The sequence below is a fragment of the Scyliorhinus torazame genome, chromosome 14, assembly GCF_047496885.1.
Source record: "Scyliorhinus torazame isolate Kashiwa2021f chromosome 14, sScyTor2.1, whole genome shotgun sequence".
NCBI lineage: Eukaryota > Metazoa > Chordata > Chondrichthyes > Carcharhiniformes > Scyliorhinidae > Scyliorhinus > Scyliorhinus torazame.
In genome coordinates, this window is record NC_092720.1 from 174,131,981 (window position 1) to 174,157,546 (window position 25,566).

Sequence of the window (25,566 nt, forward strand, 5' to 3'; positions counted from 1 at the left end):
CCCTTTAGTTCCACTGTTGCTGTTAGGTGAATGTCTCTCCATGGTGGTTCAAATTCATATTGATTAAACCTTTGGATGCGAACTGACTGTTTGAAATCATAAAGACAGCATTTGGCGTGTTTAATATTGGAACCGGCGAAAATAAATCAAATCAACGTGGCATGAAATATAAAAAGCACCAAGGCGGTGATTCGATCCCACTGAGGGACGAAGTATACAAATTTTTTCATCCTAGGGATGGATATCATTTCGTCTCTGGGTGGGATTGAACCACCAACCTTTCGGTTAACAGCCGAACGCGCTAACCGATTGCGCCACAGAGACGTCAACTGCTCACGTCACTCGAATAAACATGCCAAATTATGATGGAAACAATCTCATCCTGGCCACGTCCTCAGAGCAAATTATTGTCCATGCACAAATCTGGAACAAAAACACAAAGGTTGGGCAATCTCGGCAGGTCTTACAGCATCTGAGAAGTCAGAACGGAGTCTGTGGTTCAGGACAGGGTGACTTTGTTTTACAGAACAATGACTACACCATTATCCGTAGCCCTGTCAATAACGCGCCTCCAGCCTTTTACATTCGAGCCATTTTTGTATTTTCTGCTTCCAGATATTCGCAGTGAAACTATAATAAAACTGTATTTTCTGATGTGCAGTTAGGACAGTTTTCTTAGTTTCTAAATATCAGTTGATTTCTCATTCTAACCAAAGGAAATGTGTCTTGACTGTCGACGATCAGTCGGGCAGCGCCCTTCGTTCTCCCCGGAGTCTCTTTCTCGAAGTCTTTCCCAACATTCACAAAGTGCTTGATTTTCGTGTGTTGCTTCGTTTCCTTTTCTCCACTGCCAAGTGACTCTATTTCTCAGAATTCTGCCCACTCCTCCTCACTGCTTCATGACCAGATGTCAGGAAATTCATTTCCATGGAGGGACTATCGAGACCAAGATTATTCTCCGCGTATAAAGAAGGTTCAGTGGGTATTTGGTTGAGACACTTGAAAGTTTTGGGAGAATAGCCGAAGAAGCTGATGTAACAAATTGAGAGAGACTGTTTTCACTTGCAAAAATAAAAGACCCGGAGGAGTATGATAGATGAAAATATAAAACAGTGATCTGAGGAGATTCTCGTATTCACAACAGTTTGAATTCAGGGGCCTTTAACAAGAGCAGAAACGTGCACTCAGTTGTGACCCGCTTTAAAGAAGTCTTACACAGAGAATTCCGCACCCGTTAATTTTCGAGATACACATTAACTTACCGCTGTCGTGACTCGGAGTCGAAGCGAGGTTGATGCAGCCACAGCGCAAAGTACTAACCACTATACGATCACGACGCCACACGTTCCCGCCGAAGTGCACAGTGACTGCCGATGTACTTGATCACCAACTGTTTGGAATCTATCATGGCCAACACTTTATGACTCTCTCATTACAAGTTTCGTAGATACACAGTTTGGATACCTCAACATTGGTTCCAGAGTAATGTTCCTGCAACAAGGAGATATATATTTTAACCCACGCTGATAAAAAGAACCGCTATAATAGATAACACATAACAATTTCGACATTCATCCCAAATATATGGCATTTGGACGTTCTCCCGTCTCTGCATCGGTTTTCTCCGCCTGCTCGACGTCCCTCCCATAGTCCAAAGATGTGAAGGTTCGGATGATTGGCCATGCTAAAGTGTGCCAGATTGTCCATAGAATACCAGTTTTGCTGGATTGGCCAAGATCAACGTGCCAGGTGACTGGCATTCTACGGAGGAGCTTGATCACGAAGACCCCTGCTGATTTTAAAATAACCATTTCATCCTGTCTCACTTTCCTCTCATTCCTGAATATTGTCAGGGCAAACCAACTTTCTCTCTATTTCCACGACTCAACATCTCCGCCCGCATACCAGTTGAACTTTGGAGCATCTCTCATTCGCCGTCTCGCCCTCTTTGATCCAAAGAGGAAAATCTAAGATCCTTTCATCCCACTGTTGCTATTGGGTGAATGTCTCTCTATGGAAATTCAAATTCATATTGATTAACCATTTGGATGCGAACTGACTGTTTAAAATCAGAAAGACAGCATTTGGCGTGTTTAATATTGGAACCGGAGAAAAGAAATCAAATCAACGTGGCATGAAATATAAAATCGACCCTACAGAGGGACAAAGTAAAATACGCTTTACCCGGGGTGGGATAACACTCCGTCTCTGGGTGGGATCGAACCACCAACCTTTCGGTTAACAGCCGAACGCGCGAAACGATTGCGCCACAGAGACGACAAATGCTCTGTTAGCTCCAATAAACAAGCCAATTTAAGATGGACACAGTCTCATCTTGTCCACATCGTAACAGCTCATTCTTGTTGATGCACCAATCTGGAACAAAAACACAAAATGCTGGGCAATCTCAGCAGGTCTGACAGCATCTGTGGAGAGAGAACGGAGTCTGTGTTTCAAGCCAGGGTGATTATGTGTCACAGAACAAAGACTACGCCATTATCCGTAGCCCTGCCAATAACGCCCTCCAACCTTCTACATTCGAGCCATTGTTGTATTTTCTGCTTCCAGATATTCGCAATGAAACTATAATTAAACTGTATTTTCTAATGTGCAGTAAGGACAGTTTTCTTAGTTTCTAAATATCAGTTGAATTCTCCAATCATTCCAATCAAAGGAAATGTGACGTCACTGTCGATGAGCAGTCGGGCAGCGCCCTTCGTTCTCCCCGGTGTCTCTTTCTCGAAGTGTTTCCCAACATTCACAAAACTAGTGCTTGATTTTCGAGTGTCGCTTCTTTTCCATTTTCTCCATTGCCAACTGGCATTATCTCCCAAAATCCTGCCCGCTCCTCTTCATTGCATCATGACAGATGTCAGGAAATTCATGGAGATGGAGGGACCATCCAGACCAAGAATATTCTCCGCGTATACAGAAGGTTCCGTGGTTTTTACATGAGACACTTTAACATTTTGGGTGAATGGCCAAAGTAGCTGATGCAGCAAATTGAGAGAGACTGTTTTCACTTCCAACCAGACAAGAACCTGAGGAGTATGCTTGCTGATAATAGGTAAAATAAAAAAGTGGGAGCTGAAGAGATTCTCGTATTCACAAGCGTTTGAATTCTGGAGCATCAAACAGGAGCAGAAGCATGCACTCAGATGTGAGCCCGTTTTAAAGAGTCCTTTCCTCAGAGAATTCCTCATCAGTTCATTTGCGAAAAACTCATCAAATTATCGCTGCCCTGACTCTGAATCGAAATTGATGCGGCCACAACGCAGAGCACTAACCACGAGACGATCACGGCGCCACACGTCACCGGCGAAGCATGTCTGTAACTGTCGATGTACTTGGTCATCAACTGTTTGGAATCTATCATGACGCACATTTTCTGACTCCCTAAAAACAACTTTAGTAGATACACAAGTTTGGATGTCTTAACTTTGGTTCTATAATAATGTTCCTGCAACAAGGATAATTAACCGGGCTCATAAAAATAACAATGCAATGGCTATAATATATAATACATAACAATTCCGATATTCATCCCAAACTTACGGTATTTGGACGTTCTCCCGGTGTCTGCATCGGTTTTCTCTACCTGCTCGAGGTCCCTCCCGCAGTGCAAAGATGTGAACGTTCGGTGTATTGGCCATGCTAAAATGAGCCAGATTGTCCATGGATTAACAGTTTCGCTGGATTGGCCGTGATCAATTTGCGGGATTACGAGTATTCTACGGAGGAACTTGCACTCTTTGTCTCTTGCTGATTTTTTGAAACGATTTCTCCCAGCATTCCTTTCCTCTCATTCTTGAATATTGCAAGTGCAAACAAACTCTCTCTCTATTTCCACGATTGGCTTTCTCCGCCCAAATACCAGTTGCGCGTTGGAGAGCCTCTCATTCGCCGTCTCACACTCTTTGATCTAAAGAGAAAAATATAGGCCCCTTTAGTTCCACTGTTGCTGTTAGGTGAATGTCTCTACATGGTGGTTCAAATTCATATTGATTAAACCTTTGGATGCGAACTGACTGTTTGAAATCATAAAGACAGCATTTGGCGTGTTTAATATTGGAACCGGCGAAAATAAATCAAATCAACGTGGCATGAAATATAAAAAGCACCAAGGCGGTGATTCGATCCCACTGAGGGACGAAGTATACAAATTTTTTCATCCTCGGGATGGATATCATTTCGTCTCTGGGTGGGATTGAACCACCAACCTTTCGGTTAACAGCCGAACGCGCTAACCGATTGCGCCACAGAGACGTCAACTGCTCACGTCACTCGAATAAACATGCCAAATTATGATGGAAACAATCTCATCCTGGCCACGTCCTCAGAGCAAATTATTGTCCATGCACAAATCTGGAACAAAAACACAAAGGTTGGGCAATCTCGGCAGATCTTACAGCATCTGAGAAGTCAGAACGGAGTCTGTGGTTCAGGACAGGGTGACTTTGTTTTACAGAACAAAGACTACACCATTATCCGTAGCCCTGTCAATAACGCTCCTCCACCATTTTACATTCGAGCCATTTTTGTATTTTCTGCTTCCAGATATTCGCAGTGAAACTATAATAAAACTGTATTTTCTGATGTGCAGTTAGGACAGTTTTCTTAGTTTCTAAATATCAGTTGATTTCTCATTCTAACCAAAGGAAATGTGTCTTGACTGTCGACGATCAGTCGGGCAGCGCCCTTCGTTCTCCCCGGAGTCTCTTTCTCGAAGTCTTTCCCAACATTCACAAAGTGCTTGATTTTCGTGTGTTGCTTCGTTTACTTTTCTCCACTGCCAAGTGGCTCTATTTCTCAGAATTCTGCCCACTCCTCCTCACTGCTTCATGACCAGATGTCAGGAAATTCATTTCCATGGAGGGACTATCGAGACCAAGATTATTCTCCGCGTATAAAGAAGGTTCAGTGGGTATTTGGTTGAGACACTTGAAAGTTTTGGGAGAATAGCCGAAGAAGCTGATGTAACAAATTGAGAGAGACTGTTTTCACTTGCAAAAATAAAAGACCCGGAGGAGTATGATAGATGAAAATATAAAACCGTGATCTGAGGAGATTCTCGTATTCACAACAGTTTGAATTCAGGGGCCTTTAACAGGAGCAGAAACGTGCACTCAGTTGTGACCCGCTTTAAAGAGGTCTTACACAGAGAATTCCGCACCCGTTAATTTTCGAGATACGCATTAACTTACCGCTGTCGTGACTCGGAGTCGAAGCGAGGTTGATGCAGCCACAGCGCAAAGTACTAACCACTATACGATCACGACGCCACACGTTCCCGCCGAAGTGCACAGTGACTGCCGATGTACTTGATCACCAACTGTTTGGAATCTATCATGGCCAACACTTTATGACTCTCTCATTACAAGTTTCGTAGATACACAGTTTGGATACCTCAACATTGGTTCCAGAGTAATGTTCCTGCAACAAGGAGATATATATTTTAACCCACGCTGATAAAAAGAACCGCTATAATAGATAATACATAACAATTTCGACATTCATCCCAAATATATGGCATTTGGACGTTCTCCCGTCTCTGCATCGGTTTTCTCCGCCTGCTCGACGTCCCTCCCATAGTCCAAAGATGTGAAGGTTCGGTTGATTGGCCATGCTAAAGTGTGCCAGATTGTCCATAGAATACCAGTTTTGCTGGATTGGCCAAGATCAACGTGCCAGGTGACTGGCATTCCACGGAGGAGCTTGATCACGAAGACCCCTGCTGATTTTAAAATAACCATTTCATCCTGTCTCACTTTCCTCTCATTCCTGAATATTGTCAGGGCAAACCAACTTTCTCTCTATTTCTACGACTCAACATCTCCGCCCGCATACCAGTTGAACTTTGGAGCATCTCTCATTCGCCGTCTCGCCCTCTTTGATCCAAAGAGGAAAATCTAAGATCCTTTCATCCCACTGTTGCTATTGGGTGAATGTCTCTCTATGGAAATTCAAATTCATATTGATTAACCATTTGGATGCGAACTGACTGTTTAAAATCAGAAAGACAGCATTTGGCGTGTTTAATATTGGAACCGGAGAAAAGAAATCAAATCAACGTGGCATGAAATATAAAATCGACCCTACAGAGGGACAAAGTAAAATACGCTTTACCCGGGGTGGGATAACACTCCGTCTCTGGGTGGGATCGAACCACCAACCTTTCGGTTAACAGCCGAACGCGCGAAACGATTGCGCCACAGAGACGACAAATGCTCTGTTAGCTCCAATAAACAAGCCAATTTAAGATGGACACAGTCTCATCTTGTCCACATCGTAACAGCTCATTCTTGTTGATGCACCAATCTGGAACAAAAACACAAAATGCTGGGCAATCTCAGCAGGTCTGACAGCATCTGTGGAGAGAGAACGGAGTCTGTGTTTCAAGCCAGGGTGATTATGTGTCACAGAACAAAGACTACGCCATTATCCGTAGCCCTGCCAATAACGCCCTCCAACCTTCTACATTCGAGCCATTGTTGTATTTTGTGCTTCCAGATATTCGCAATGAAACTATAATTAAACTGTATTTTCTAATGTGCAGTAAGGACAGTTTTCTTAGTTTCTAAATATCAGTTGAATTCTCGAATCATTCCAATCAAAGGAAATGTGACGTCACTGTCGATGAGCAGTCGGGCAGCGCCCTTCGTTCTCCCCGGTGTCTCTTTCTCGAAGTGTTTCCCAACATTCACAAAACTAGTGCTTGATTTTCGAGTGTCGCTTCTTTTCCATTTTCTCCATTGCCAACTGGCATTATCTCCCAAAATCCTGCCCGCTCCTCTTCATTGCATCATGACAGATGTCAGGAAATTCATGGAGATGGAGGGACCATCCAGACCAAGAATATTCTCCGCGTATACAGAAGGTTCCGTGGTTTTTACATGAGACACTTTAACATTTTGGGTGAATGGCCAAAGTAGCTGATGCAGCAAATTGAGAGAGACTGTTTTCACTTCCAACCAGACAAGAACCTGAGGAGTATGCTTGCTGATAATAGGTAAAATAAAAAAGTGGGAGCTGAAGAGATTCTCGTATTCACAAGCGTTTGAATTCTGGAGCATCAAACAGGAGCAGAAGCATGCACTCAGATGTGAGCCCGTTTTAAAGAGTCCTTTCCTCAGAGAATTCCTCATCAGTTCATTTGCGAAAAACTCATCAAATTATCGCTGCCCTGACTCTGAATCGAAATTGATGCGGCCACAACGCAGAGCACTAACCACGAGACGATCACGGCGCCACACGTCACCGGCGAAGCATGTCTGTAACTGTCGATGTACTTGGTCATCAACTGTTTGGAATCTATCATGACGCACATTTTCTGACTCCCTAAAAACAACTTTAGTAGATACACAAGTTTGGATGTCTTAACTTTGGTTCCATAATAATGTTCCTGCAACAAGGATAATTAACCGGGCTCATAAAAATAACAATGCAATGGCTATAATATATAATACATAACAATTCCGATATTCATCCCAAACTTACGGTATTTGGACGTTCTCCCGGTGTCTGCATCGGTTTTCTCTACCTGCTCGAGGTCCCTCCCGCAGTGCAAAGATGTGAACGTTCGGTGTATTGGCCATGCTAAAATGAGCCAGATTGTCCATGGATTAACAGTTTCGCTGGATTGGCCGTGATCAATTTGCGGGATTACGAGTATTCTACGGAGGAACTTGCACTCTTTGTCTCTTGCTGATTTTTTGAAACGATTTCTCCCAGCATTCCTTTCCTCTCATTCTTGAATATTGCAAGTGCAAACAAACTCTCTCTCTATTTCCACGATTGGCTTTCTCCGCCCAAATACCAGTTGCGCGTTGGAGAGCCTCTCATTCGCCGTCTCACACTCTTTGATCTAAAGAGAAAAATATAGGCCCCTTTAGTTCCACTGTTGCTGTTAGGTGAATGTCTCTACATGGTGGTTCAAATTCATATTGATTAAACCTTTGGATGCGAACTGACTGTTTGAAATCATAAAGACAGCATTTGGCGTGTTTAATATTGGAACCGGCGAAAATAAATCAAATCAACGTGGCATGAAATATAAAAAGCACCAAGGCGGTGATTCGATCCCACTGAGGGACGAAGTATACAAATTTTTTCATCCTCGGGATGGATATCATTTCGTCTCTGGGTGGGATTGAACCACCAACCTTTCGGTTAACAGCCGAACGCGCTAACCGATTGCGCCACAGAGACGTCAACTGCTCACGTCACTCGAATAAACATGCCAAATTATGATGGAAACAATCTCATCCTGGCCACGTCCTCAGAGCAAATTATTGTCCATGCACAAATCTGGAACAAAAACACAAAGGTTGGGCAATCTCGGCAGATCTTACAGCATCTGAGAAGTCAGAACGGAGTCTGTGGTTCAGGACAGGGTGACTTTGTTTTACAGAACAAAGACTACACCATTATCCGTAGCCCTGTCAATAACGCTCCTCCACCATTTTACATTCGAGCCATTTTTGTATTTTCTGCTTCCAGATATTCGCAGTGAAACTATAATAAAACTGTATTTTCTGATGTGCAGTTAGGACAGTTTTCTTAGTTTCTAAATATCAGTTGATTTCTCATTCTAACCAAAGGAAATGTGTCTTGACTGTCGACGATCAGTCGGGCAGCGCCCTTCGTTCTCCCCGGAGTCTCTTTCTCGAAGTCTTTCCCAACATTCACAAAGTGCTTGATTTTCGTGTGTTGCTTCGTTTCCTTTTCTCCACTGCCAAGTGGCTCTATTTCTCAGAATTCTGCCCACTCCTCCTCACTGCTTCATGACCAGATGTCAGGAAATTCATTTCCATGGAGGGACTATCGAGACCAAGATTATTCTCCGCGTATAAAGAAGGTTCAGTGGGTATTTGGTTGAGACACTTGAACGTTTTGGGAGAATAGCCGAAGAAGCTGATGTAACAAATTGAGAGAGACTGTTTTCACTTGCAAAAATAAAAGACCCGGAGGAGTATGATAGATGAAAATATAAAACCGTGATCTGAGGAGATTCTCGTATTCACAACAGTTTGAATTCAGGGGCCTTTAACAGGAGCAGAAACGTGCACTCAGTTGTGACCCGCTTTAAAGAGGTCTTACACAGAGAATTCCGCACCCGTTAATTTTCGAGATACGCATTAACTTACCGCTGTCGTGACTCGGAGTCGAAGCGAGGTTGATGCAGCCACAGCGCAAAGTACTAACCACTATACGATCACGACGCCACACGTTCCCGCCGAAGTGCACAGTGACTGCCGATGTACTTGATCACCAACTGTTTGGAATCTATCATGGCCAACACTTTATGACTCTCTCATTACAAGTTTCGTAGATACACAGTTTGGATACCTCAACATTGGTTCCAGAGTAATGTTCCTGCAACAAGGAGATATATATTTTAACCCACGCTGATAAAAAGAACCGCTATAATAGATAATACATAACAATTTCGACATTCATCCCAAATATATGGCATTTGGACGTTCTCCCGTCTCTGCATCGGTTTTCTCCGCCTGCTCGACGTCCCTCCCATAGTCCAAAGATGTGAAGGTTCGGTTGATTGGCCATGCTAAAGTGTGCCAGATTGTCCATAGAATACCAGTTTTGCTGGATTGGCCAAGATCAACGTGCCAGGTGACTGGCATTCTACGGAGGAGCTTGATCACGAAGACCCCTGCTGATTTTAAAATAACCATTTCATCCTGTCTCACTTTCCTCTCATTCCTGAATATTGTCAGGGCAAACCAACTTTCTCTCTATTTCTACGACTCAACATCTCCGCCCGCATACCAGTTGAACTTTGGAGCGTCTCTCATTCGCCGTCTCGCCCTCTTTGATCCAAAGAGGAAAATCTAAGATCCTTTCATCCCACTGTTGCTATTGGGTGAATGTCTCTCTATGGAAATTCAAATTCATATTGATTAACCATTTGGATGCGAACTGACTGTTTAAAATCAGAAAGACAGCATTTGGCGTGTTTAATATTGGAACCGGAGAAAAGAAATCAAATCAACGTGGCATGAAATATAAAATCGACCCTACAGAGGGACAAAGTAAAAAACGCTTCACCCGGGGTGGGATAACACTCCGTCTCTGGGTGGGATCGAACCACCAACCTTTCGGTTAACAGCCGAACGCGCGAAACGATTGCGCCACAGAGACGACAAATGCTCCGTTAGCTCCAATAAACAAGTCAATTTAAGATGGACACAGTCTCATCTTGTCCACATCGTAACAGCTCATTCTTGTTGATGCACCAATCTGGAACAAAAACACAAAATGCTGGGCAATCTCAGCAGGTCTGACAGCATCTGTGGAGAGAGAACGGAGTCTGTGTTTCAAGCCAGGGTGATTATGTGTCACAGAACAAAGACTACGCCATTATCCGTAGCCCTGCCAATAACGCCCTCCAACCTTCTACATTCGGGCCATTGTTGTATTTTCTGCTTCCAGATATTCGCAATGAAACTATAATTAAACTGTATTTTCTGATGTGCAGTAAGGACAGTTTTCTTAGTTTCTAAATATCAGTTGAATTCTCGAATCATTCCAATCAAAGGAAATGTGACGTCACTGTCGATGAGCAGTCGGGCAGCGCCCTTCGTTCTCCCCGGTGTCTCTTTCTCGAAGTGTTTCCCAACATTCACAAAACTAGTGCTTGATTTTCGAGTGTCGCTTCTTTTCCATTTTCTCCATTGCCAACTGGCATTATCTCCCAAAATCCTGCACGCTCCTCTTCATTGCATCATGACAGATGTCAGGAAATTCATGGAGATGGAGGGACCATCCAGACCAAGAATATTCTCCGCGTATACAGAAGGTTCCGTGGGTCTTTACATGAGACACTTTAACATTTTGGGTGAATGGCCAAAGAAGCTGATGCAGCAAATTGAGAGAGACTGTTTTCACTTCCAACCAGACAAGAACCTGAGGAGTATGCTTGCTGATAATAGTTAAGATAAAAAACTGGGAGCTGAAGAGATTCTCGTATTCACAAGCGTTTGAATTCTGGAGCATCAAACAGGAGCAGAAGCATGCACTCAGATGTGAGCCCGTTTTAAAGAGTCCTTTTCTCAGAGAATTCCTCATCAGTTCATTTGCGAAAAACTCATCAAATTATCGCTGCCCTGACTCTGAATCGAAATTGCTGCGGCCACAACGCAGAGCACTAACCACGAGACGATCACGGCGCCACACGTCACCGGCGAAGCATGTCTGTAACTGTCGATGTACTTGGTCATCAACTGTTTGGAATCTATCATGACGCACATTTTATGACTCCCTAAAAACAACTTTAGTAGATACACAAGTTTGGATGTCTTAACTTTGGTTCCATAATAATGTTCCTGCAACAAGGATAATTAACCGGGCTCATAAAAATAACAATGCAATGGCTATAATATATAATACATAACAATTCCGATATTCATCCCAAACGTACGGTATTTGGACGTTCTCCCGGTGTCTGCATCGGTTTTCTCTACCTGCTCGAGGTCCCTCCCGCAGTGCAAAGATGTGAACGTTCGGTGTATTGGCCATGCTAAAATGAGCCAGATTGTCCATGGATTAACAGTTTCGCTGGATTGGCCGTGATCAATTTGCGGGATTACGAGTATTCTACGGAGGAACTTGCACTCTTTGTCTCTTGCTGATTTTTTGAAACGATTTCTCCCATCATTCCTTTCCTCTCATTCTTGAATATTGCCAGTGCAAACAAACTCTCTCTCTATTTCCACGATTGGCTTTCTCCGCCCAAATACCAGTTGCGCGTTGGAGAGCCTCTCATTCGCCGTCTCACACTCTTTGATCTAAAGAGAAAAATCTAGGCCCCTTTCGTTCCACTGTTGCTGTCAGGTGAATGTCTCTCCATGGTGGTTCAAATTCATATTGATTAAACCTTTGGATGCGAACTGACTGTTTGAAATCATAAAGACAGCATTTGGCGTGTTTAATATTGGAACCGGCGAAAATAAATCAAATCAACGTGGCATGAAATATAAAAAGCACCAAGGCGGTGATTCGATCCCACTGAGAGACGAAGTATACAAAATAGAGCATCCTCGGGATGGATATCATTTCGTCTCCGGGTGGGATTGAACCACCAACCTTTCGGTTAACAACCGAACGCGCTAACCGATTGCGCCACAGAGACGGCAACTGCTCATGTCACTCGAATAAACATGCCACATTATGATGGAAACAATCTCATCCTCGCCATGTCCTCAGAGCAAGTTATTGTCCATGCACAAATCTGGAACAAAAACACAAAAGGTTGGGCAATCTCGGCAGGTCTTACAGCATCTGAGAAGTCAGAACGGAGTCTGTGGTTCAAGACAGGGTGACTTTGTGTTACAGAACAAAGACTACACCATTATCCGTAGCCCTGTCAATAACGCTCCTCCACCATTTTACATTCGAGCCATTTTTGTATTTTCTACTTCCAGATATTCGCAGTGAAACTATAATAAAACTGTATTTTCTGATGTGCAGTTAGGACAGTTTTCTTAGTTTCTACATATCAGTTGATTTCTCATTCTAACGAAAGGAAATGTGTCTTGACTGTCGACGATCAGTCGGGCAGCGCCCTTCGTTCTCCCCGGAGTCTCTTTCTCGAAGTCTTTCCCAACATTCACAAAGTTCTTGATTTTCGTGTGTTGCTTCGTTTCCTTTTCTCCACTGCCAAGTGACTCTATTTCTCAGAATTCTGCCCACTCCTCCTCACTGCTTCATGACAAGATGTCAGGAAATTCATTTCCATGGAGGGACTATCGAGACCAAGATTATTCTCCGCGTATAAAGAAGGTTCAGTGGGTATTTGGTTGAGACACTTGAAAGTTTTGGGAGAATAGCCGAAGAAGCTGATGTAACAAATTGAGAGAGACTGTTTTCACTTGCAAAAATAAAAGACCCGGAGGAGTATGATAGATGAAAATATAAAACCGTGATCTGAGGAGATTCTCGTATTCACAACAGTTTGAATTCAGGGGCCTCTAACAGGAGCAGAAACATGCACTCAGTTGTTACCCGCTTTGAAAAGGCCTTACACAGAGAATTCCGCACCCGTTAATTTTCGAGATACGCATTAACTTACCGCTGTCGTGACTCGGAGTCGAAGCGAGGTTGATGCAGCCACAGCGCAAAGTACTAACCACTATACGATCACGACGCCACACGTTCCCGCCGAGGTGCACAGTGACTGCCGATGTACTTGATCATCAACTGTTTGGAATCTATCATGGCCAACACTTTATGACTCTCTCATTACAAGTTTCGTAGATACACAGTTTGGATACCTCATCATTGGTTCCAGAGTAATGTTCCTGCAACAAGGATATATACATTTTAACCCACGCTGATAAAAAGAACCGCTATAATAGATAACACATAACAATTTCGACATTCAGCCCAAATATATGGCATTTGGACTTTCTCCCGTCTCTGCATCGATTTTCTCCGCCTGCTAAAGGTCCCTCCCATAGTCCAAAGATGTGAAGGTTCGGTGGATTGGCCATGCTAAAGTGTGCCAGATTGTCCATAGACTAGCAGTTTCGCTGGATTGGCCAAGATCAACGTGCCAGGTGACTGGCATTCTACGGAGGAGCTTGATCACGAAGACCCCTGCTGATTTTTTAAAAACCATTTCATCCTGTATCCCTTTCCTCTCATTCCTGAATATTGTCAGTGCAAACCAACTTTCTCTCACATCTACGACTCAACATCTCCGCCCGCATACCAGTTGAACTTTGGAGCGTCTCTCATTCGCCGTCTCGCCCTCTTTGATCCAAAGAGAAAAATCTAAGAACCTTTCATCCCACTGTTGCTATTTGGTGAATGTCTCTCTATGGTAATTCAAATTCATATTCATTAACCCTTTGGATGCGAACTGAATGTTTAAAATCAGAAAGACAGAATTTGGCGTGTTTAATATTGGAACCGGAGCAAAGAAATCAAATCAACGTGGCATGAAATATAAAAAGCACCAAGGCGGTGATTCGATCCCACAGAGGGACAAAGTAAAATGCGGTTCACGCGGGGTGGGATAACACTTCGTCTCTGGGTGGGATCGAAACACCAACCTTTCAGTTAACAGCCGAACGCGCTGACCGATTGCGCCACAGAGACGACAAATGCTCTTTTAGCTCCAATAAACAAGCCAATTTCAGATGGACACAGTCTCATCTTGTCCACATCGTAACAGTTCCTTCTTGTTGATGCACCAATCTGGAACAAAAACACAAAATGCTGGGCAATCTCAGCAGGTCTGACAGCATCTGTGGAGAGGGAACGGAGTCTGTGTTTCAAGCCAGGTTGATTATGTGTCACAGAACAAAGACTACGCCATTATCCGTAGCCCTGTCAATAACGCCCTCCAGCCTTCTACATTCGAGCCATTGTTGTATTTTCTGCTTCCAGATATTCGCAATGAAACTATAATTAAACTGTATTTTCTGATGTGCAGTAAGGACAGTTTTCTTAGTTTCTAAATATCAGTTGAATTCTCGAATCATTCCAATCAAAGGAAATGTGACGTCACTGTCGATGAGCAGTCGGGCAGCGCCCTTCGTTCTCCCCGGTGTCTCTTTCTCGATGTGTTTCCCAACATTCACAAAACAAGTGCTTGATTTTCGAGTGTCGCTTCTTTTCCATTTTCTCCATTGCCAACTGGCATTATCTCCCAAAATCCTGCCCGCTCCTCTTCATTGCATCATGACAGATGTCAGGAAATTCATGGAGATGGAGGGACCATCTAGACCAAGAATATTCTCCGCGTATACAGAAGGTTCCGTGGGTCTTTACATGAGACACTTGAACATTTTGGGTGAATGGCCAAAGAAGCTGATGCAGCAAATTGAGAGAGACTGTTTTCACTTCCAACCAGACAAGAACCTGAGGAGTATGCTTGCTGATAATAGTTAAGATAAAAAACTGGGAGCTGAAGAGATTCTCGTATTCACAAGCGTTTGAATTCTGGAGCATCAAACAGGAGCAGAAGCATGCACTCAGATGTGAGCCCGTTTTAAAGAGTCCTTTTCTCAGAGAATTCCTCATCAGTTCATTTGCGAAAAACTCATCAAATTATCGCTGCCCTGACTCTGAATCGAAATTGCTGCGGCCACAACGCAGAGCACTAACCACGAGACGATCACGGCGCCACACGTCACCGGCGAAGCATGTCTGTAACTGTCGATGTACTTGGTCATCAACTGTTTGGAATCTATCATGACGCACATTTTATGACTCCCTAAAAACAACTTTAGTAGATACACAAGTTTGGATGTCTTAACTTTGGTTCCATAATAATGTTCCTGCAACAAGGATAATTAGCCGGGCTCATAAAAATAACAATGCAATGGCTATAATATATAATACATAACAATTCCGATATTCATCCCAAACGTACGGTATTTGGACGTTCTCCCGGTGTCTGCATCGGTTTTCTCTACCTGCTCGAGGTCCCTCCCGCAGTGCAAAGATGTGAACGTTCGGTGTATTGGCCATGCTAAAATGAGCCAGATTGTCCATGGATTAACAGTTTCGCTGGATTGGCCGTGATCAATTTGCGGGATTACGAGTATTCTACGGAGGAACTTGCACTCTTTGTCTCTTGCTGATTTTTTGAAACGATTTCTCCCAGCATTCCTTTCCTCTCATTCTTGAATATTGCCAGTGCAAACAAACTCTCTCTCTATTTCCACGATTGGCTTTCTCCGCCCAAATACCAGTTGCGCGTTGGAGAGCCTCTCATTCGCCGTCTCACACTCTTTGATCTAAAGAGAAAAATCTAGGCCCCTTTCGTTCCACTGTTGCTGTCAGGTGAATGTCTCTCCATGGTGGTTCAAATTCATATTGATTAAACCTTTGGATGCGAACTGACTGTTTGAAATCATAAAGACAGCATTTGGCGTGTTTAATATTGGAACCGGCGAAAATAAATCAAATCAACGTGGCATGAAATATAAAAAGCACCAAGGCGGTGATTCGATCCCACTGAGAGACGAAGTATACAAAATAGAGCATCCTCGGGATGGATATCATTTCGTCTCCGGGTGGGATTGAACCACCAACCTTTCGGTTAACAACCGAACGCGCTAACCGATTGCGCCACAGAGACGGCAACTGCTCATGTCACTCGAATAAACATGCCACATTATGATGGAAACAATCTCATCCTCGCCATGTCCTCAGAGCAAGTTATTGTCCATGCACAAATCTGGAACAAAAACACAAAAGGTTGGGCAATCTCGGCAGGTCTTACAGCATCTGAGAAGTCAGAACGGAGTCTGTGGTTCAAGACAGGGTGACTTTGTGTTACAGAACAAAGACTACACCATTATCCGTAGCCCTGTCAATAACGCTCCTCCACCATTTTACATTCGAGCCATTTTTGTATTTTCTACTTCCAGATATTCGCAGTGAAACTATAATAAAACTGTATTTTCTGATGTGCAGTTAGGACAGTTTTCTTAGTTTCTACATATCAGTTGATTTCTCATTCTAACGAAAGGAAATGTGTCTTGACTGTCGACGATCAGTCGGGCAGCGCCCTTCGTTCTCCCCGGAGTCTCTTTCTCGAAGTCTTTCCCAACATTCACAAAGTTCTTGATTTTCGTGTGTTGCTTCGTTTCCTTTTCTCCACTGCCAAGTGACTCTATTTCTCAGAATTCTGCCCACTCCTCCTCACTGCTTCATGACAAGATGTCAGGAAATTCATTTCCATGGAGGGACTATCGAGACCAAGATTATTCTCCGCGTATAAAGAAGGTTCAGTGGGTATTTGGTTGAGACACTTGAAAGTTTTGGGAGAATAGCCGAAGAAGCTGATGTAACAAATTGAGAGAGACTGTTTTCACTTGCAAAAATAAAAGACCCGGAGGAGTATGATAGATGAAAATATAAAACCGTGATCTGAGGAGATTCTCGTATTCACAACAGTTTGAATTCAGGGGCCTCTAACAGGAGCAGAAACATGCACTCAGTTGTTACCCGCTTTGAAAAGGCCTTACACAGAGAATTCCGCACCCGTTAATTTTCGAGATACGCATTAACTTACCGCTGTCATGACTCGGAGTCGAAGCGAGGTTGATGCAGCCACAGCGCAAAGTACTAACCACTATACGATCACGACGCCACACGTTCCCGCCGAGGTGCACAGTGACTGCCGATGTACTTGATCATCAACTGTTTGGAATCTATCATGGCCAACACTTTATGACTCTCTCATTACAAGTTTCGTAGATACACAGTTTGGATACCTCATCATTGGTTCCAGAGTAATGTTCCTGCAACAAGGATATATACATTTTAACCCACGCTGATAAAAAGAACCGCTATAATAGATAACACATAACAATTTCGACATTCAGCCCAAATATATGGCATTTGGACTTTCTCCCGTCTCTGCATCGATTTTCTCCGCCTGCTAAAGGTCCCTCCCATAGTCCAAAGATGTGAAGGTTCGGTGGATTGGCCATGCTAAAGTGTGCCAGATTGTCCATAGACTAGCAGTTTCGCTGGATTGGCCAAGATCAACGTGCCAGGTGACTGGCATTCTACGGAGGAGCTTGATCACGAAGACCCCTGCTGATTTTTTAAAAACCATTTCATCCTGTATCCCTTTCCTCTCATTCCTGAATATTGTCAGTGCAAACCAACTTTCTCTCACATCTACGACTCAACATCTCCGCCCGCATACCAGTTGAACTTTGGAGCGTCTCTCATTCGCCGTCTCGCCCTCTTTGATCCAAAGAGAAAAATCTAAGAACCTTTCATCCCACTGTTGCTATTTGGTGAATGTCTCTCTATGGTAATTCAAATTCATATTCATTAACCCTTTGGATGCGAACTGAATGTTTAAAATCAGAAAGACAGAATTTGGCGTGTTTAATATTGGAACCGGAGCAAAGAAATCAAATCAACGTGGCATGAAATATAAAGAGCACCAAGGCGGTGATTCGATCCCACAGAGGGACAAAGTAAAATGCGGTTCACGCGGGGTGGGATAACACTTCGTCTCTGGGTGGGATCGAAACACCAACCTTTCAGTTAACAGCCGAACGCGCTGACCGATTGCGCCACAGAGACGACAAATGCTCTTTTAGCTCCAATAAACAAGCCAATTTAAGATGGACACAGTCTCATCTTGTCCACATCGTAACAGTTCCTTCTTGTTGATGCACCAATCTGGAACAAAAACACAAAATGCTGGGCAATCTCAGCAGGTCTGACAGCATCTGTGGAGAGGGAACGGAGTCTGTGTTTCAAGCCAGGTTGATTATGTGTCACAGAACAAAGACTACGCCATTATCCGTAGACCTGTCAATAACGCCCTCCAGCCTTCTACATTCGAGCCATTGTTGTATTTTCTGCTTCCAGATATTCGCAATGAAACTATAATTAAACTGTATTTTCTGATGTGCAGTAAGGACAGTTTTCTTAGTTTCTAAATATCAGTTGAATTCTCGAATCATTCCAATCAAAGGAAATGTGACGTCACTGTCGATGAGCAGTCGGGCAGCGCCCTTCGTTCTCCCCGGTGTCTCTTTCTCGATGTGTTTCCCAACATTCACAAAACAAGTGCTTGATTTTCGAGTGTCGCTTCTTTTCCATTTTCTCCATTGCCAACTGGCATTATCTCCCAAAATCCTGCCCGCTCCTCTTCATTGCATCATGACAGATGTCAGGAAATTCATGGAGATGGAGGGACCATCCAGACCAAGAATATTCTCCGCGTATACAGAAGGTTCCGTGGGTCTTTACATGAGACACTTGAACATTTTGGGTGAATGGCCAAAGAAGCTGATGCAGCAAATTGAGAGAGACTGTTTTCACTTCCAACCAGACAAGAACCTGAGGAGTATGCTTGCTGATAATAGTTAAGATAAAAAACTGGGAGCTGAAGAGATTCTCGTATTCACAAGCGTTTGAATTCTGGAGCATCAAACAGGAGCAGAAGCATGCACTCAGATGTGAGCCCGTTTTAAAGAGTCCTTTCCTCAGAGAATTCCTCATCAGTTCATTTGCGAAAAACTCATCAAATTATCGCTGCCGTGACTCTGAATCGAAATTGCTGCGGCCACAACGCAGCGCACTAACCACGAGACGATCACGGCGCCACACGTCACCGGCGAAGCATGTCTGTAACTGTCGATGTACTTGGTCATCAACTGTTTGGAATCTAACATGACGCACATTTTATGACTCCCTAAAACAACTTTAGTAGATACACAAGTTTGGATGTCTTAACTTTGGTTCCATAATAATGTTCCTGCAACAAGGATAATTAACCGGGCTCATAAAAATAACAATGCAATGGCTATAATATATAATACATAACAATTCCGATATTCATCCCAAACGTACGGTATTTGGACGTTCTCCCGGTGTCTGCATCGGTTTTCTCTACCTGCTCGAGGTCCCTCCCGCAGTGCAAAGATGTGAACGTTCGGTGTATTGGCCATGCTAAAATGAGCCAGATTGTCCATGGATTAACAGTTTCGCTGGATTGGCCGTGATCAATTTGCGGGATTACGAGTATTCTACGGAGGAACTTGCACTCTTTGTCTCTTGCTGATTTTTTGAAACGATTTCTCCCAGCATTCCTTTCCTCTCATTCTTGAATATTGCCAGTGCAAACAAACTCTCTCTCTATTTCCACGATTGGCTTTCTCCGCCCAAATACCAGTTGCGCGTTGGAGAGCCTCTCATTCGCCGTCTCACACTCTTTGATCTAAAGAGAAAAATCTAGGCCCCTTTCGTTCCACTGTTGCTGTCAGGTGAATGTCTCTCCATGGTGGTTCAAATTCATATTGATTAAACCTTTGGATGCGAACTGACTGTTTGAAATCATAAAGACAGCATTTGGCGTGTTTAATATTGGAACCGGCGAAAATAAGTCAAATCAACGTGGCATGAAATATAAAAAGCACCAAGGCGGTGATTCGATCCCACTGAGAGACGAAGTATACAAAATAGAGCATCCTCGGGATGGATATCATTTCGTCTCCGGCTGGGATTGAACCACCAACCTTTCGGTTAACAGCCGAACGCGCTAACCGATTGCGCCACAGAGACGGCAACTGCTCATGTCACTCGAATAAACATGCCACATTATGATGGAAACAATCTCATCCTGGCCATGTCCTCAGAGCAAGTTATTGTCCATGCACAAATCTGGAACAAAAACACAAAAGGTTGGGCAATCTCGGCAGGTCTTACAGCATCTGAGAAGTCAGAACGGAGTCTGTGGTTCAAGACAGGGTGACTTTGTGTTACAGAACAAAGACTACACCATTATCCGTAGCCCTGTCAATAACGCTCCTCCACCATTTTACATTCGAGCCATTTTTGTATTTTCTACTTCCAGATATTCGCAGTGAAACTATAACAAAACTGTATTTTCTGATGTGCAGTTAGGACAGTTTTCTTAGTTTCTACATATCAGTTGATTTCTCATTCTAACGAAAGGAAATGTGTCTTGACTGTCGACGATCAGTCGGGCAGCGCCCTTCGTTCTCCCCGGAGTCTCTTTCTCGAAGTCTTTCCCAACATTCACAAAGTGCTTGATTTTCGTGTGTTGCTTCGTTTCCTTTTCTCCACTGCCAAGTGACTCTATTTCTCAGAATTCTGCCCACTCCTCCTCACTGCTTCATGACAAGATGTCAGGAAATTCATTTCCATGGAGGGACTATCGAGACCAAGATTATTCTCCGCGTATAAAGAAGGTTCAGTGGGTATTTGGTTGAGACACTTGAAAGTTTTGGGAGAATAGCCGAAGAAGCTGATGTAACAAATTGAGAGAGACTGTTTTCACTTGCAAAAATAAAAGACCCGGAGGAGTATGATAGATGAAAATATAAAACCGTGATCTGAGGAGATTCTCGTATTCACAACAGTTTGAATTCAGGGGCCTCTAACAGGAGCAGAAACATGCACTCAGTTGTTACCCGCTTTGAAAAGGCCTTACACAGAGAATTCCGCACCCGTTAATTTTCGAGATACGCATTAACTTACCGCTGTCGTGACTCGGAGTCGAAGCGAGGTTGATGCAGCCACAGCGCAAAGTACTAACCACTATACGATCACGACGCCACACGTTCCCGCCGAGGTGCACAGTGACTGCCGATGTACTTGATCATCAACTGTTTGGAATCTATCATGGCCAACACTTTATGACTCTCTCATTACAAGTTTCGTAGATACACAGTTTGGATACCTCAACATTGGTTCCAGAGTAATGTTCCTGCAACAAGGATATATACATTTTAACCCACGCTGATAAAAAGAACCGCTATAATAGATAACACATAACAATTTCGACATTCAGCCCAAATATATGGCATTTGGACTTTCTCCCGTCTCTGCATCGATTTTCTCCGCCTGCTAAAGGTCCCTCCCATAGTCCAAAGATGTGAAGGTTCGGTGGATTGGCCATGCTAAAGTGTGCCAGATTGTCCATAGACTAGCAGTTTCGCTGGATTGGCCAAGATCAACGTGCCAGGTGACTGGCATTCTACGGAGGAGCTTGATCACGAAGACCCCTGCTGATTTTTTAAAAACCATTTCATCCTGTATCCCTTTCCTCTCATTCCTGAATATTGTCAGTGCAAACCAACTTTCTCTCACATCTACGACTCAACATCTCCGCCCGCATACCAGTTGAACTTTGGAGCGTCTCTCATTCGCCGTCTCGCCCTCTTTGATCCAAAGAGAAAAATCTAAGAACCTTTCATCCCACTGTTGCTATTTGGTGAATGTCTCTCTATGGTAATTCAAATTCATATTCATTAACCCTTTGGATGCGAACTGAATGTTTAAAATCAGAAAGACAGAATTTGGCGTGTTTAATATTGGAACCGGAGCAAAGAAATCAAATCAACGTGGCATGAAATATAAAAAGCACCACGGCGGTGATTCGATCCCACAGAGGGACAAAGTAAAATGCGGTTCACGCGGGGTGGGATAACACTTCGTCTCTGGGTGGGATCGAAACACCAACCTTTCAGTTAACAGCCGAACGCGCTGACCGATTGCGCCACAGAGACGACAAATGCTCTTTTAGCTCCAATAAACAAGCCAATTTAAGATGGACACAGTCTCATCTTGTCCACATCGTAACAGTTCCTTCTTGTTGATGCACCAATCTGGAACAAAAACACAAAATGCTGGGCAATCTCAGCAGGTCTGACAGCATCTGTGGAGAGGGAACGGAGTCTGTGTTTCAAGCCAGGTTGATTATGTGTCACAGAACAAAGACTACGCCATTATCCGTAGCCCTGTCAATAACGCCCTCCAGCCTTCTACATTCGAGCCATTGTTGTATTTTCTGCTTCCACATATTCGCAATGAAATGAAATGAAACTATAATTAAACTGTATATTCTGATGTGCAGTAAGGACAGTTTTCTTAGATTCTAAATATCAGTTGATTTCTCGAATCATTCTAACCAAAAGAAATGCGACGTCACTGTCGATGAGCAGTCGGGCAGCGCCCTTCGTTCTCCCCGGTGTCTCTTTCTCGAAGTGTATCCCAACATTCACAAAACTAGTGCTTGATTTTCGTGTGTCGCTTCTTTTCCATTTTCTCCATTGCCAACTGGCATTATCTCCCAAAATCCTGCCCGCTCCTCTTCATTGCATCATAACAGATGTCAGGAAATTCATGGAGATGGAGGGACCATCCAGACCAAGAATATTCTCCGCGTATACAGAAGGTTCCGTGGGTCTTTACTTGAGACACTTGAACATTTTGGGTGAATGGCCAAAGAAGCTGATGCTGCAAATTGAGAGAGACTGTTTTCACTTCCAACCAGACAAGAACCTGAGGAGTATGCTTGCTGATAATAGTTAAAATAAAAAACTGGGAGCTGAAGAGATTCTCGTATTCACAAGCGTTTGAATTCTGGAGCATCAAATAGGAGCAGAAGCATGCACTCAGATGTGAGCCCGTTTTAAAGAGTCCTTTCCTCAGAGAATTCCTCATCAGTTCATTTGCGAAAAACTCATCAAATTATCGCTGCCGTGACTCTGAATCGAAATTGCTGCGGCCACAACTCAGAGCACTAACCACGAGACGATCACGGCGCCACACGTCACCGGCGAAGCATGTCTGTAACTGTCGATGTACTTGGTCATCAACTGTTTGGAATCTATCATGACGCACAGTTTATGACTCCCTAAAAACAACTTTAGTAGATACACAAGTTTGGATGCCTTAACTTTGGTTCCATAATAATGTTCCTGCAACAAGGATAATTAACCGGGCTCATAAAAATAACAATGCAATGGCTATAATATATAATACATAACAATTCCGATATTCATCCCAAACTTATGGTATTTGGACGTTCTCCCGGTGTCTGCATCGGTTTTCTCTACCTGCTCGAGGTCCCTCCCGCAGTGCAAAGATGTGAACGTTCGGTGTATTGGCCATGCTAAAATGAGCCAGATTGTCCATGGGTTAACAGTTTCGCTGGATTGGCCGTGATCAATTTGCGGGATTACGGGTATTCTACGGAGGAACTTGGTCTCTTCGTCTCTTGCTGATTTTTTGAAACGATTTCTCCCAGCATTCCTTTCCCCCTATTCTTGAATATTGCAAGTGCAAACAAACTCTCTCTCTATTTCCACGATTGACTTTCTCCGCCCAAATACCAGTTGCGCGTTGGAGCACCTCTCATTCGCCGTCTCACTCTCTTTGATCTAAAGAGAAAAATCTAGGCCCCTTTCGTTCCACTGTTGCTGTTAGGTGAATGTCTCTCCATGGTGGTTCAAATTCATATTGATTAAACCTTTGGATGCGAACTGACTGTTTGAAATCATAAAGACAGCATTTGGCGTGCTTAATATTGGAACCGGAGAAAATAAATCAAATCAACGTGGCATGAAATATAAAAAGCACTAAGGCGTTGATTCGATCCCACTGAGAGACGAAGTATACAAAATAGTTCCTCCGCAGGAGAGATATCATTTCGTCTCCGGGTGGGATTGAACCACCAACCTTTCGGTTAACAGCCGAACGCGCTAACCGATTGCGCCACAGAGACGGCAACTGCTCACGTCTCTCGAATAAACATGCCAAATTATGATGGAAACAATCTCATCCTAGCCACGTCCTCAGAGCAAGTTATTGTCCATGCACAAATCTGTAACAAAAACACAAAAGGTTGGGCAATCTCGGCAGGTCTTACAGCATCTGAGAAGTCAGAACGGAGTCTGTGGTTCAAGACAGGGTGACTTTGTGTTACAGAACAAAGACTACACCATTATCCGTAGCCCTGTCAATAACGCTCCTCCACCATTTTACATTCGAGCCATTTTTGTATTTTCTGCTTCCAGATATTCGCAGTGAAACTATAATAAAACTGTATTTTCTGATGTGCAGTTAGGACAGTTTTCTTAGTTTCTAAATATCAGTTGATTGCTCATTCTAACCAAAGGAAATGTGTCTTGACTGTCGACGATCAGTCGGGCAGCGCCCTTCGTTCTCCCCGGAGTCTCTTTCTCGAAGTGTTTCCCAACATTCACAAACCTAGTGCTTGATTTTCGTGTGTTGCTTCGTATCCTTTTCTCCACTGCCAAGTGGCTCTATTTCTCAGAATTCTGCCCACTCCTCCTCACTGCTTCATGACCAGATGTCAGGAAATTCATTTCCATGGAGGGACTATCGTGACCAAGATTATTCTCCGCGTATTAAGAAGGTTCAGTGGGTATTTGGTTGAGACACATGAAGGTTTTGGGTGAATTGCCGAAGAAGTTGATGGAACAAATTGAGAGAGACTGTTTTCACTTGCAAAACTAAAAGACCCGTAGGAGTATGATAGATGATAATAGTTAAAATATAAAACCGTGATCTGAGGAGATTCTCGTATTCACAACAGTTTGAATTCAGGAGCCGAAACATGCACTCAGTTGTGACCGACTTTAAAGAGGCCTTACACAGAGAATTCCGCACCCGTTCATTTCCGAGATACACATTAACTTACCGCTGTCGTGACTCGGAGTCGAAGCGAGGTTGATGCAGCCACAGCGCAAATTACTAACCACTACACGATCACGACGCCACACGTTACCGCCGAGGTGCACAGTGACTGCCGATGTACTTGATCACCAACTGTTTGGAATCTATCATGGCCAACACTTCATGACTCTCTCATTACAAGTTTCGTAGATACACAGTTTGGATACCTCAACATTGGTTCCAGAGTAATGTTCCTGCAACAAGGAGATATATATTTTAACCCAAGCTGATAAAAAGAACCGCTATAATAGATAATACATAACAATTTCGACATTCATCCCAAATATATGGCATTTGGACGTTCTCCCGTCTCTGCATCGGTTTTCTCCGCCTGCTCGACGTCCCTCCCATAGTCCAAAGATGTGAAGGTTCGGTTGATTGGCCATGCTAAAGTGTGCCAGATTGTCCATAGAATACCAGTTTTGCTGGATTGGCCAAGATCAACGTGCCAGGTGACTGGCATTCTACGGAGGAGCTTGATCACGAAGACCCCTGCTGATTTTAAAATAACCATTTCATCCTGTCTCACTTTCCTCTCATTCCTGAATATTG

The 25,566-nt window shown here is 43.6% G+C and overlaps 13 non-coding genes across 13 annotated transcripts; all 13 read right to left on the reverse strand.

Annotated features, from left to right (window-relative positions):
* Positions 1–250: 250 nt before the first annotated feature.
* trnan-guu (transfer RNA asparagine (anticodon GUU)) lies at positions 251–324 on the reverse strand. Its single transcript has one exon. It is a non-coding gene; the product is annotated as a tRNA-Asn (tRNA).
* A 1,879-nt stretch (positions 325–2,203) lies between these two features.
* On the reverse strand, positions 2,204–2,277 carry trnan-guu (transfer RNA asparagine (anticodon GUU)). The gene has a single exon. It is a non-coding gene; the product is annotated as a tRNA-Asn (tRNA).
* Positions 2,278–4,192: 1,915 nt separating this feature from the next.
* Positions 4,193–4,266, reverse strand: trnan-guu (transfer RNA asparagine (anticodon GUU)). Its single transcript has one exon. It is a non-coding gene; the product is annotated as a tRNA-Asn (tRNA).
* A 1,879-nt stretch (positions 4,267–6,145) lies between these two features.
* trnan-guu (transfer RNA asparagine (anticodon GUU)) lies at positions 6,146–6,219 on the reverse strand. Its single transcript has one exon. It is a non-coding gene; the product is annotated as a tRNA-Asn (tRNA).
* A 1,915-nt stretch (positions 6,220–8,134) lies between these two features.
* trnan-guu (transfer RNA asparagine (anticodon GUU)) lies at positions 8,135–8,208 on the reverse strand. The gene has a single exon. It is a non-coding gene; the product is annotated as a tRNA-Asn (tRNA).
* Positions 8,209–10,087: 1,879 nt separating this feature from the next.
* trnan-guu (transfer RNA asparagine (anticodon GUU)) lies at positions 10,088–10,161 on the reverse strand. Its single transcript has one exon. It is a non-coding gene; the product is annotated as a tRNA-Asn (tRNA).
* A 1,916-nt stretch (positions 10,162–12,077) lies between these two features.
* trnan-guu (transfer RNA asparagine (anticodon GUU)) lies at positions 12,078–12,151 on the reverse strand. Its single transcript has one exon. It is a non-coding gene; the product is annotated as a tRNA-Asn (tRNA).
* Positions 12,152–14,047: 1,896 nt separating this feature from the next.
* trnan-guu (transfer RNA asparagine (anticodon GUU)) lies at positions 14,048–14,121 on the reverse strand. The gene has a single exon. It is a non-coding gene; the product is annotated as a tRNA-Asn (tRNA).
* A 1,916-nt stretch (positions 14,122–16,037) lies between these two features.
* On the reverse strand, positions 16,038–16,111 carry trnan-guu (transfer RNA asparagine (anticodon GUU)). The gene has a single exon. It is a non-coding gene; the product is annotated as a tRNA-Asn (tRNA).
* A 1,896-nt stretch (positions 16,112–18,007) lies between these two features.
* On the reverse strand, positions 18,008–18,081 carry trnan-guu (transfer RNA asparagine (anticodon GUU)). The gene has a single exon. It is a non-coding gene; the product is annotated as a tRNA-Asn (tRNA).
* A 1,915-nt stretch (positions 18,082–19,996) lies between these two features.
* trnan-guu (transfer RNA asparagine (anticodon GUU)) lies at positions 19,997–20,070 on the reverse strand. Its single transcript has one exon. It is a non-coding gene; the product is annotated as a tRNA-Asn (tRNA).
* A 1,896-nt stretch (positions 20,071–21,966) lies between these two features.
* trnan-guu (transfer RNA asparagine (anticodon GUU)) lies at positions 21,967–22,040 on the reverse strand. Its single transcript has one exon. It is a non-coding gene; the product is annotated as a tRNA-Asn (tRNA).
* Positions 22,041–23,966: 1,926 nt separating this feature from the next.
* trnan-guu (transfer RNA asparagine (anticodon GUU)) lies at positions 23,967–24,040 on the reverse strand. The gene has a single exon. It is a non-coding gene; the product is annotated as a tRNA-Asn (tRNA).
* Positions 24,041–25,566: the final 1,526 nt, after the last annotated feature.